Below are 13,229 nucleotides of genomic sequence, written 5' to 3' on the forward strand. Positions count from 1 at the left end.
GAACACAGAAGTGTGCAAAACTCTGGGCATTAAGCGTAGCCTCTGTGCACCTTACCACCCACAGACAAATGGGCTTGTGGAAAAGTTAAACAGGACCATACAAAGGTAATTGTAGTTTTCTTAATTACTCTGTTTGTTTGGTGGGAAAATATGTTTAATACTTGGTATATGCCATAAAATCTGGTGCTGTTATGCATTTTAAACATAATGTTTAAGTACATTGGACATAAATCAACTGTTCTCATCAAGAATCACCTATCCAAAACCTAAAACGTATTATAAAATCACTTCAAGCTGGTTTATAATTATAATCCTGTGCTAAAACAACATAAAGCCACAATTTTAATATATTTCTGATATTATGATAATGTGGATTCAAACTGTAATTTAAATAAGTTGGCTAAGTTATTGATGTAATTTCACTTTTTAGGGCACTGTGCAAACTTGTCTGTGAACGGCCTGAGCGGTGGGATGAGTATCTGGACTCAGTGATGTTTGGACTAAGAACCAAAAAACACATCACAACCAAGTTTTCACCTTTCATCCTTCTGTTTGGAACTGAGGCTCGATATCCTTCTGAGGTGCCTGAAGACTACGAGGTTGGTTTAAAGCGTAAACCATGATGAAGACTCTGTTTTGAATTAAACGTTGACTAAATTGTAGCTCATTACTGTAAAGCATTGGTTGTTAGAAGTGCATTCTCTGTTAGTTATTCATAATAGTTTATGACAGAAATGTAGTATTACACAGTACTACACAAGTGTCGACTGAAAATGGCCAATGAGTGATGGCTATATACATACACCGATCAGGCATAAGATTATGACCACCTGCCTAAAACTGTGGACACACGTCAGTGCAGCAGTCTGTTGGCACTCGTGTCACTCTGCAGCTCACAGACCAGTTTATGTGTATCTCTTTGCTTCCATATTTATACCATCCAAAAGGGCACAAATGCTTAATGAGTGTGGAGACCCTGTTAACATATCAAAATCATTAACAATGAAATACTGAAAATTTTGTTTTACAAAACAGATAGACAGCAGTGTGGAGAAGACTGTGAAGCAAGAGGTGGTGTCAGAGGCCATCGACAGGCAGGAGTCACTATTTAATGTGGTACGCCAAAATATTAAAAAGGCTCAAGATGCCTACAAAACACCAAAATCAGAGAAAAAGGCCTCTTTTAATGTAGGAGAAGAGGTCCTTCGAAAAAACATCAGGAGCCAACAGAGAAAGGGAGGGAAGTTGGACCCAAATTGGACCGGGCCATTTACAATTGTGGCCATACATGATAAGAGTGCAGACCTACAATCAGAAACACAATTCATTCCAAAAGTAAACATTGATCACCCGCAACTCAAGCTTCATCATCCGGGACTGTAGAGAAATGTATGTTTAGACATTTATCTCAATCTTTTAAGTGTTGATTTTTAATATTTTTATTACTAGACAGAATTGCTTCCCTAATATGCAAGGCATTTATATAGTAATTCATAATTTTTGCTTTTTTATGTAGATGCGAAGGATGCCTGGGATGGTCTGAACCCCCACATCCTTCTTTCTAAAATTGGGCCATATAAGATTTTTTACTGGGACATTGGTCGAACAAGGCCTGGACTGGAATTAGAGAGTGAGGTAAAAATGGTTATTTACTAAGTTAAGTATGAGTAAATAAGTATAAAAAAAAGTAGAAAGTAATGGTTAAGTAATTTAAGTGGTATATATGTTTACATAAAATAATATATTTGGCACAGTTAATGCCATCTCAATATTCTTAGGTCATCAATGCCTACCTGGCCATGCTTGAGAGGCAGCACAATGTGAAGTCACCAGAGAAGGTTCTTCATATTGATACATATGGAATAACATCAGTATGGAATGGAAAAGTTCCACGATTCAGGGTTAGTTAGTTATTTTCTTGTAACATATGTCAAGCCCGGCTCGTGAGAGCTTGACAAACAAGGAAGTGGGACAACGAGGGATGCCAATTAAAGTATAGTTTATTAAGAAAAGGTGACCAAAGTAAATAAACGAAGCTTAACAGTGTAGCCTATGTGTATAATCTGTAGCATCAGTAGTGTATGAGAGTGTTGGTTGTGGGGAGGTGTTGTGTGGGAAAACTAAAGTGAATAAACTAATGAGTGCACAAACAAAGGAAAAGGAGTGCTGCAGGGGAACAGGCTGGCGCGAGCAGACCCACAGGTGGAGAAGGCCTGGTATTTAAGCCCAAACGGGCCACGCCCCCGCCAGGTACCGCGGGAGAACCGGAGCAGCATACTGGCCACCTGAGAAACGGAGGACAGAGGCGGAGAGAAGGAGGAGGAGGCAGAACAAGAGACAGAGCTGGAAGCAAAAAGTAAAGTCCCCAGAGACGGATAAAATACAGCCCGCTCTGGGGTTGTCACACATATTCCTGCGACTTTAATTTGATGTGGATGGTTGCAACTCTAAACTTATTTATGTACCTTGATTCAGTGGGACCCTTCAAAATATCAGTTTCTGTTTGAAGTTGTGAATGAACACCATCACTGGTTTCTGGTTTTAAGTGTTTTACGGAACATTCTTCATATTAGTTGGCATGTTACATATATTTTTCAAAGACATGGGTTTTAGATTAGGTACTATGTTTTGTACCTGATAAAAATCACTTGTATATCATATAAAATATCTTCTAAATTATAGTGTTGTTTTTTTTTTTGTTGGGTACAGGTGATATATCCATCACAGAACAAGACACTCCTCCTGGATCCACTTGGAGAAACTGCTGCCAAGTTAAAAAGGTGCCAGGATGCATCAAGGTAAACTGTAATTATAGCTTTAGTTGTAATATAACACAATTGTCATTCATTGCTATAGATGAGAACATTATTACATAATGCAGAGGTCCTCTGAGATCCTTTGAAATATTCCAAATCATATAGGTTCCACATTGGACAAATTACATTTGTTGTTTTTTATAACAGTATCACAAGTTTATCATTGTGCTCTTGATTGTCTTTAATAACTTACTATGTTCTGAGGAAAAGTTTTTTTTTGCATGTTACACTGGATGTTTTAAATAGGGCACTCATGAGGAGAAAAGGGATATGTCAAGGTGGAAATGTGACACAGTGCCTCATCCCCACCAACCAGACAGCACGTCCTGTGGTGTTTTTGCCATTGTGGTTCGTAAAAGATTACTCCTTTTACTTAACTCTGTGTACACACACAGTACGTTGCATAAAATTCATTGATCGTCATTAAAAGTATTTTTACTTGACTGTATTTTTTTTTTAATCAGTTTGCAGAGAAAATCTTACACAATCAGCCAGTCACATTTCCTGCTTCCCCAAAGGATGTGTCAGATTTGCGGTGGCAGACTGCCACTACTCTTCTCAGAGATTCAGGTAAGTTATGCAATACATGCAATACAGTAATTGAAAATAAATATGACTGCACTAGTTGTCATTGCTGAGATTGTGCTGCAAATGAAAACTGATGTGGTCATCATTACCTTGTTTCAAAATTATTTTGCAATATTTTGACAGATGACTTGACAAACCTGTGTCTTCACTGTGGGGAGGCCATTGTGGATGGCAGTCCAGAGGAACAACTGACTTGGGTATTTTATGTATATTAATATACAATTAATATGGATATCTAATTATGCTTGTCATTTACAAAAAATAAAATCAAAGAATGATGAAATAAATCATATTCTAAATCAGCACCCATTAATATTAAGAAAAATCATACTATTGAAAAAGTAAGGTGTTCCAAATAAAGGTTTAGTCAAATTTACATTAGAATATCCAGTTGTGTGCTCCATCTTTCAGAAAGTAAATTTGGGGTCTTAACTTCTGTTGGGTACACCATGTTTATTTCTTAAGTACTTGATTCTGTTCATCATTCCACTGTTTATGTATGTCATTCGTCATCTTGTTCTGTACTGTATTTGCGATCCCCTCAGAGCTGGAATGTGAACAGGATTATATGTAACTGTTTCATTTCACTTATTGGCAATTAATCTTCCATCTCAGGCCAAATGTGCACAGTAAGATTATATCCTAAAAGTGATGAATAATAAAAGAATATGTATATTTTCCCCCAATTTGAAAAAGGTGAAAAACAAATTTGAGCATGATATTATAAAAAATCAAACACAAAACACATGTATTTGTGATTCAGGTCAAGCACTGACACTGGTTCAAAACAAGAACATGAAATGTGCCAGCACAGAAGCATTGGCTAAAACGTCATTCCTCTAGTTAATATTTTTGAAGATATGATGACTTTTACATTTAATACATATTTTCACAAACAGATCTCATGTGATGCCTGTGGAAGGTGGTTCCACCATGACTGTGTTGGACAACCAAAGATGGAGGAACCATTCAAGTGTACAGCATGCTGAACATAACAATGGAAGTATAAAAGTGGAGTTTTTGTATGTTTTTGCGTTTGTTTGTTGTAACTGTAATTAAACTGTTTAACTGTTGTTAAACAAAAAGTTCTTGAAAATAGGTACATTTTATGTGGATTTACTATTTTATTTTTTTAAGTTTCAACAATAATATAATTATTTTATTTTCATTTCTGACAGACAACTTTAAGTTCTATAATCTTATGTTTTATTGTAAGGCTTTGTTGTTATTTTATTTACTGTTATATTATACTGTTTCAAAACTGTGCAATATTTGATATTTCGTTGTTCTTAAATAAAGGCTTTTCCATTCAGTAAGTTGACATTTTACCAAATGATGAGTGACAGAAACTCAGAGAAGCTTGTGCTGGACTAAAAATGACTTAGTAGAAACACTCTGACAGATGTGGAAACATCTTCACCCTTTAAACACAGGGGGAACGGTATCTGACGGGTGAGCTCTTAGCCGTCAGAAAGCGTGTCCCCCTGGCTAATATGAAGATGCCTTATGTTAGAGGACTGAAACTCAGAGAAGCTTGTGCTGGACCATGACTCTCCACAGTCTGTGTAATGTGTGTACAATAAAGTGCAGAAAAAAAATCAGCACGTGAGGCAGGCAGTATTCTACCTCGCCTCAAGGGGGCATAATTGCATGCTGTTGGATGAATAGTGAAATATGCTCTTTTCAGTTCTTACAATTGTAAATCTGACTCCAGAGGAGTCAGTGCCTCATCAGCCATGAACAAAATGAACCCCACATTACTGATCTCCATCAGCATTCTTTGTTCAGCTGCTGAGGAAAAGACAGCTCTAGGCTTACTCTCTTTTTCTGTAGCTCCTTTTTTCCACCATCCACTCGTCAAGGCTTCCTACGTTCCTCAGGACCTCCCACATAGCCAGGCTATGTAAGCCTCGCTTGAATTAGCCTCAAGTAGATGCAGCTGGAATGTGTTAGTGGAACGGCTTGAGCTAGGTTTTCCTTACCAGGTGGGCAGTGTTCAGAGACCATGTAAGGCGTCTCCTCACCATCTGTGATAAGTCCCACTACAGGGGTGTCATCTGCAAACGTCACTATGATGTTTTAGTGGTGGGTGGGGGTAGAATCCTGGGTGAAGAGGGTGAACAGGACTGGGCTGAGCACAGAGCCCTGCGGCACACCAGTGTTCATGATGAGGTTGGCGGATGTGTGTAATAACCTCAGTCAGATAAGTTTACATGTCCCATCTGATGAACAATCATAACTGCAATTCAGATGTTTTTAAATTCCCTCCAAATTCCCTCTTTATGCTAACCCTCCACCAGATCCACACCAGCTAAATTTCTCTTGAAGAAAATTTGCAACTTTCTTCAAGTAGTTTTTAATGATGTATTAGCATTTCTGAGAAAGCTGATTGGTACCTAAACCTAAATCTCTCCAGAGCAGGTTAGGTTTCCATCATAAGTTACCAAGATCAAATGACCCACTATGATACAGAAAATAAAAATAATAAAAGAAAAGACACAATGCTGTTTTGTAGTTTATGTCCAGTTCTCTGTAACAAATCACCTGCTGACCTGAGATCAGTTAAAAATGTGTCAATATCCAAGATTAAACTTGAATCTTTTTCATTCACACATGCCTGAACTTAATAACTGTATTAACATTTTGATATATGTGTGTGTACCTGTCTGGATTTGTGCATACATTATGTTTATATTTGTGTTGATGCTTGAATGTATTAAACTTTTCCTGCTTTCTTATGTTTAGAACGTCAAGTAATGAAATATGATGTAGTGTAAATAAAGTTGCTTTTGCCAAGTTGTCATTACAATATAATCTTTCCTGTGGTGCAACATGTGATACAAGAACCAGATATTTTATTTATGATAATTAAAATTTCTTTGGAAAAAACAACTTTACTATGAAATCTTTTTTTCATGGCGCAGAAATGACAGAAGAAATCAGGAAAAACAACATCCAGTAAATGGGAACCAACAACTAACTGATCTGTTGTGTCTTACAGGAATTTCTAGCAGCTCTGGGTCACATGACAGCGACACTGCAGCTTCCATCACAACAAGTAAAGAAGCTGATTTATTTCTTCTTTTATATCACATGCTGGTCAATATCTCAACCAAACTGAACCTTGGATTGGATTTGATTAATTTCTCACAGATTTCTGCATGTTTACACTCTACAGTCGCTATTAAAGTAAAAAATTAACGAATAAATAGATAAATAAATAATCTTTCGTATGAAGGAAACAAAATGTTTAGATGATTAACTTCAGTATGACAGCCTGAAGTTTGTGGTTTACAAAACTTAAGATTTTTTTTTCTTTCCAGTGGACAGATGTGGAGCATTCCCTGTAGTTCAGGATGGTGATTTTGACACAGTTGGTCAATGTTCATTAAAGTTCCAGTGTGTAGTTCATTATAAATTAGTTGGTCCAGAGACAGTGGTGTGTTACAGCAACAGGCAGTGGTCTGAGCTTCCCACCTGTAGAGGTAAAAATCCACACATATAGTTTTTATTCCACACATCTGTTATAGATCCAGGAAAAATGCTCATGTGTTTGTTTCTTGTGTGCAGCTGACTACTGCTCTGTGAACACTGAAGAATATACCGACTTAGAAAATATTGGAGTCAAATACATACCAAATGGTTACAAAGAGAAACTGGATTGTGTGGATAAGTTTTATTTTCGTAATTATGCTTTGGTGGAGTGTAACAATGGAATACCAAAGATATCCCAATGTAAGTACCACTTTAAGTTCATTATATTTATTTGTTATATTTTAAATGGACAAAGCATAAAATCTCATTTTTTAATAATTTGCAGTTAAAGCATCATGTTTGCTGACATTTAGCAGAAGGTATAAAAAAATTAAATTAAAGATTAAAGTAAAAAAGGCATTCAGCCTGGACTCTGTATTTTATAAAACCATATCAAACCTGGTCCTAAATTGGAACCTATGATTGAACATTGCCTCTAATTTAGGAGCTAACACAATGAAATTAGATGAGGACAGAAAACCTTTCCATTTATAGTCACATATAAATATTAGAAATAATATTTAAATATCTAAATATATTGGAAGGACTATTTGTGGAAAAACCTAATACACCAGACAGACACCAGTGAAAGTTTTTCTGAACATTTGTAGGCCAACAGCTTTATTTGTGTTTAAATCAGGGATCCAATCCTGCAGAGACGACTGGACCGTGACAGAATAATCAGCTATGTTTTACAGACGTTTCTGGTTTGAAGCTTCTCAGAAGTTAAAAAATCTCAATTTTACGGTTGATGGTGAAACTTCCAAAAAGCCAGAAGTTGCTACTGATCTGGGTACCACAAGCAAGGCCTCTGATTAAATACAGACAACAAAACGCAAAGTTTAGGAATGTTAATACCACCGATTAAAAAGGAATGATAGGTATTTAAAAGTATATTCAGGAACAGAACTTACGTAGTAAACGTCCCAGCTGGCACAACCTGAAAATTGCTTCAAAAAACTGAATCCAAATGACCATATTTGATATTGAATCTTTGTTTTTATTTTTTTATGTGTATTGTGGTAAAGTTGAAACTTTTGTATTTGAAAAATTCAGATCTGAAATTCAAACTTTTGTGCCACACATCCGGGACCTGACGTGAGGCAAAACTAGTCGATCGCAGATGGAGTAACGTCAGTATTGATTCAATATCAAATATGGTCATTTGGATTCAGTTTTTTAAAGCAATTTTTCAAACAGGCATATTCAGATTCAAATTGAATGATTCAAATTCAAATATAAAGAATTCAGATTTGCTCCCCAGTGGCACAAGCTTATCCCATACCTTTCCCCACAAGAACTTGCATGGAGGGGCATTATCTCAGTTGAGAACTTCTCTCCACATATGGGGCAGGAATCCTGGAGAGAGGGTGACACCCAAGTTAACACTATAAATCACACTGAAATGACAGATTTCTTTAGATTAAAATAATTTTGATGTAGGTAGGTCCCCACACAGGGAGATTCACATTTTATTTATATCTGTGACAAATTTGATGAACATTTTTTACGTGATCCCTTCATTTTTTGCTACCCTTTAAAATTTTTTTATCTTCATCATTGCTTACTATACAAATGCCAACTGGCTCCTGGTCATTTTCCTCTGCCACTACAGGCTCCAATTTCTAAAAAAAGGAAAGGGGGAGTGGGGGTTATATATACTATATTTACCATACAAACATACAAATCATACAAACATAACTACCATATTACAATATTTAAAATTCAACTGGTATAGCTTACGTATCTCAAACATTACATGTAATGTAATGCAACACTGAATCACTTACATCATCACACTGACAGGACTCAATGTGAAAAGGTAGCAGCTGCAGAGGAACTGATATACCACAGGTCATGCAGTTATTTTTGGCATATTTTCAAATTCTGGTGCATTATATGGTAAAGTGACTGTGTCTATCTTTTCTTGTAAGGGGACAATATATATGGTATTCTTTCCATTGTTGGAGGAGGACTTCAGTATTTTTGAGTTGTAGCCCATCGAGGACTGGGGCAACGGAGTGGTCTTCCTTTGACCCCTCCCACCTAAAAAGAAAACATTTATGCAAAATTATTATTATTAAGTATACAAGTATTGCTTGGTTATCTGAGAATAAACACACCTGGCTTGATTTCAGTTGTGTAATGATACCTCATTCTATGAGCATGTTACTGACACAGTGAAATGTGAGTTCAAGTTTCTGCTGCTCATTACTGAATGAGTTTTAAGTTATAATAACATTTTCCTGGTTGTGTAATTATACCAATAAAAAGTTTTCATGGAAAGTGGTTTAAATCTAAAACATTATCATGTTCCATTCTATTAAAATTATGTTAAGAAAAAAATGAGGACCCTTACAAATACATAACATTGAACAACACTGAGAAATATTAACTGAATGACAGAATGTATTTTATTACTTCCCCACAATTAATTATGTATTATACAAATTGCTTCACCTCTGCATGATCAGCATCATCTACAAGAGTGACAGTTCTCCTTCCTAATCCAGCTTGTAAGAGCACAGCTTCATCTTTTGGAGTTCTGGTTGAATTTTCTGGTAATAGACAGAACTGGAGTTCTAGCAAACGTGAACATGTTGGTATTGGTGGTTCAAGTGCCTTTCTTTTAAAACGTGCCCGGTTTCCAGTAAATATTGCTGGAAAAGATCTTAAAATAGAAAGACAACATATAAGGACAAAAGAAAGAGGAATAAATGTGGCTAAATTTTAAATTTATACTTCTTTTAAAGACTTTTTATGTACATATCTGAGTTGCACACACCAATGTGTGACTTACGCCGCCTCCCTCCAATGTATGGATAACGTCGCCGCGTCATATTTTTTTCTTTGGTTTTCTGGAGATTTGCTTAAATGTCTGGTTTTTACCTTTTTAGATAAAGATTTTAACAATTTATTGTGTTCATATGTATGGAAGCCCATTCCCGCCACGTCAAATAAAAAAGATCTCAAAGAGAATCTCACAATTATGAGATACAAAGTCGTCATTATGCAATTTAAAGTCATAATTATTAAATAAAAAGTCATAATTATGAGATAAAAAGTCATAATTATGAGATACAAAGTCATTATTATAGATAAAAAGTCATAATAATGAGATAAAAAGTCCTAATAATGAGATAAAAAGTCATAATAATGAGATAGAAAGTCATAGTTATGAGATAAAAAGTCATAATAATGAGATAGAAAGTCATAGTTATGAGATAAAAAGTCATAATTATGAGATATAAAGTCATTATTATGAGATAAAAAGTCATTATTATGAGATAAAAAGTCATAATTATGAGATAAAAAGTCATAATAATGAGATAGAAAGTCATAGTTATGGGATACCATAGAAGTTAGACATAGTCGTCTTGAGAGACCCAGTTTGCAGTAGGTCTTGTACAGTCTTGGAGTTTTCTTGGAAAAGGTAAGCATTATAATGCAAAGTGTAATAATATCCTTGCAGAAATGATGATGATTCAGCGATTTAGTTTGTCACAGAAGTACTGCTTCTCTATTCGGCTTCTGTACAATTGTGGAACAGTCAACTTGTGCTACCGCTAATGTTCGCTAACTAGCATAGTCAATTAACATGTGACTTGTGAGTATAAAAATCTAGCGGCTGAAGGTTTACAGGCTGTTAGTTTTCATATTCATGTTCTAAAGTTAATGCAGTGCTTTGTAGAGGCTATAATGTTAACGTATGGATGCTTGTCATCAAGCCCGTTTCATTGTTGTAGAAACCGCAGATCATTGGTCTAACTGGCTCTATCAAGTAACGGTATAAAGCCTTTGTTTTTCTAACCCAGTTTGCCTCGACAATCACCGCTAGAGAATGTTATTGCTGGTTTTTGGATCAGTATGAATAGCTGCTGAAATCAACATTAACTGCAGTTTAAACCACAAAATATATTTTTAAGATAATCTGGTCTAGGGTTTCTCCTAAAAAGCAGTGGAATTGCCTTTCATGCAAAACACAAATCAGAAGCTGTGAAAGGAAAGAAAATTCGTGTCCACAATTTCCTACTTTTACCTTTGTAATCCACAGAAGTTTCACTTCTTGCCAATTTGTAAGTTTTTACTCAAAATTCTAAACAAAAGTGAAAAAAGACCTAGTCTGATGATGAGGATTACCTAATAACTCTTAAGCTGATCAAAATAATTTTTAACAAAATTTGTAGTTTTCAACTTGTATTTACATTAAGCAATCACTCACAACATATACTGTTGTAATGTTCAATGTTTAACTTTGTTCAATTTTCACCCAAAGAAATGCACATAAAGATGAGGGGAAGAATCCTTTAGCCTGGATGTAATCAGAGGTACATTTTGAGGAATGTCCTCATTGCATAATCCCATGTTTGCATGTTACTTTGTGTGCTACATTGGTTCATGGTCATTTATTCTTTAAATAATTTTAAGAATAGATTCAACTGCAGCTAAGTGATAACTCAAACCATTTTTGATAAGTATTTGGCATGATATTAGTGAAATTTTACAAGATATGACTTGAATTTTGAGATAATTCTGAAATCAGTGAGTCAATAAACTAAGAAAGACTGTAAAGTTGACTACATCTTATAAAAGCCTATATCTCAACAGCCAATATTTATTAAACATTTGTGTTGAATTGTCACAGGATGGATGAGCTATGTGACTTCTTAAAGTCAAGCCGTGTTTCAGAGGAAGTCATACAGCGACTGGAAAAGGATAAAGTAGTTAGCATTTGATTTTCATTATATACAAATATTGTAATAATAAAGCTAAAACAACATATCTAATCTCTTGTTTTTCCACATTCAGCACTATCTTTTTATGATTGCACTGACTGAACTGAACCTTATATAAAAATATTAATTTCCTTTTTTCTCCATGTGTGGATGGATTCCAGTGTCATACTGCTCATGACTGATGAGCAGCTCAAAGGGTATCTGCCATCATACGGTGACCGTCTGGCTGTTCTTGGATATTGCAGACGGAAGGGAGATAATGCTGTTGGCCGCAAATCAAAACTTTTTGAGCGACTGAGAGCCAAGATATCAAGAAACAAAAGTGACGATCTTGAGCATGTTTCAGAGAAGGAACCCCCTAAGAATGCACAAAAGACTGTAAGAAAAGTTGAGATAGGGTGGCAAAATTTTCATGATGGACAGTTTTTGCAAGTAAGGACCAAGAAAGGTGGAGGAACAAGAAAAATCAGTGTATCAAAGGACATCTGCAAAAATGAGCTGATTGAAATTGGAGTGGAGCTGTTTTTTCCTGGTCAAAAAAATTCAGAGGGTTGCATCACAGATTATGTGGTTGATTTAACTGATTTTAAGGAGCACTCTCTAGATGAGCACACTACTGTTGGAGAACTGTATGAACAGACAAAACTACCTCTTCTGCGTTTTTACTTAACAAGAAAAAAGGACAGTACCAGCTACTCACAGCCAGAGAACAGCAGTGGAACAGTTCCACAAAAAGATTTAAGTACACCAGATACATCCTGCTCCAGTCACTCTATTTTATAGACTTTTATGAGCAGTGCACAATGAGGTATGACTTTAAGGTGCCTTACCGACGCCATGATTTTGGTCAGCAACAGTGGGAAAGCATTGGCCGAATCATTGCCCTTGGTTGGCAGAAAGAGAAGTACCTGCCTATAAAAACTTGCTCCTGTAATACTGGAGCAAGATATTCTGGGCTGTGTTAGGAGTCCTCTTGTTAACAGCTTTCTCAGGTATGTCTCACAGTCAGATCGAATGATCTTTGAATCTTGCTGTTCAGATTATGCAAGTGTGGACCATGAAGAACTGCTGGAAGTTATGGATCTTCACAGCTGCAGAAGAGTTCCAACAGCTGATTTCAAACAACTCAAACAACTCTTGGAAGAGCTTGCTCATCAAAAGCTGATTCAGGAACCTGCCTTTGTCATTGAGCAGTGGAGCAACATTCTTGCACCCCTGAGGTCAGAGCTGGAAGGTATTAGCTGTATATGAAAATCTACAACCAACTTTAAGAAAGGTCCTAAAATCAGTTATATACCCCACTATTATGAATGACCAGCAGAAAAACATTAGCAAGTATCTCAGCTCATATCTCAGGGAATCAGACACACACCACTTGTCCCTTTTCCTCCGGTTTTCCACTGGATCTGATTTGTTTCTTGGATAGAGCATCAGTGTCAGATTCACACAACTGCAAGGTATCCAGAGACGCCCAGTTGTCCACACATGTGGCTGCTACTTGGAGTTGCCAGTTAATTATGAAAACTACCCAGACTTTCGACATGAAATGAACAAA

General features: G+C 36.1%; 1 long non-coding RNA gene across 1 annotated transcript; it reads left to right on the forward strand.

Annotated features, from left to right (window-relative positions):
• Positions 1 to 2,712: 2,712 nt before the first annotated feature.
• LOC121644379 lies at positions 2,713 to 3,376 on the forward strand. Its single transcript, XR_006011267.1, has 3 exons — positions 2,713 to 2,798; positions 3,063 to 3,164; positions 3,281 to 3,376. It is a non-coding gene; the product is annotated as an uncharacterized LOC121644379 (long non-coding RNA).
• Positions 3,377 to 13,229: the final 9,853 nt, after the last annotated feature.

The sequence above is a fragment of the Melanotaenia boesemani genome, chromosome 8 (assembly GCF_017639745.1).
Source record: "Melanotaenia boesemani isolate fMelBoe1 chromosome 8, fMelBoe1.pri, whole genome shotgun sequence".
NCBI lineage: Eukaryota > Metazoa > Chordata > Actinopteri > Atheriniformes > Melanotaeniidae > Melanotaenia > Melanotaenia boesemani.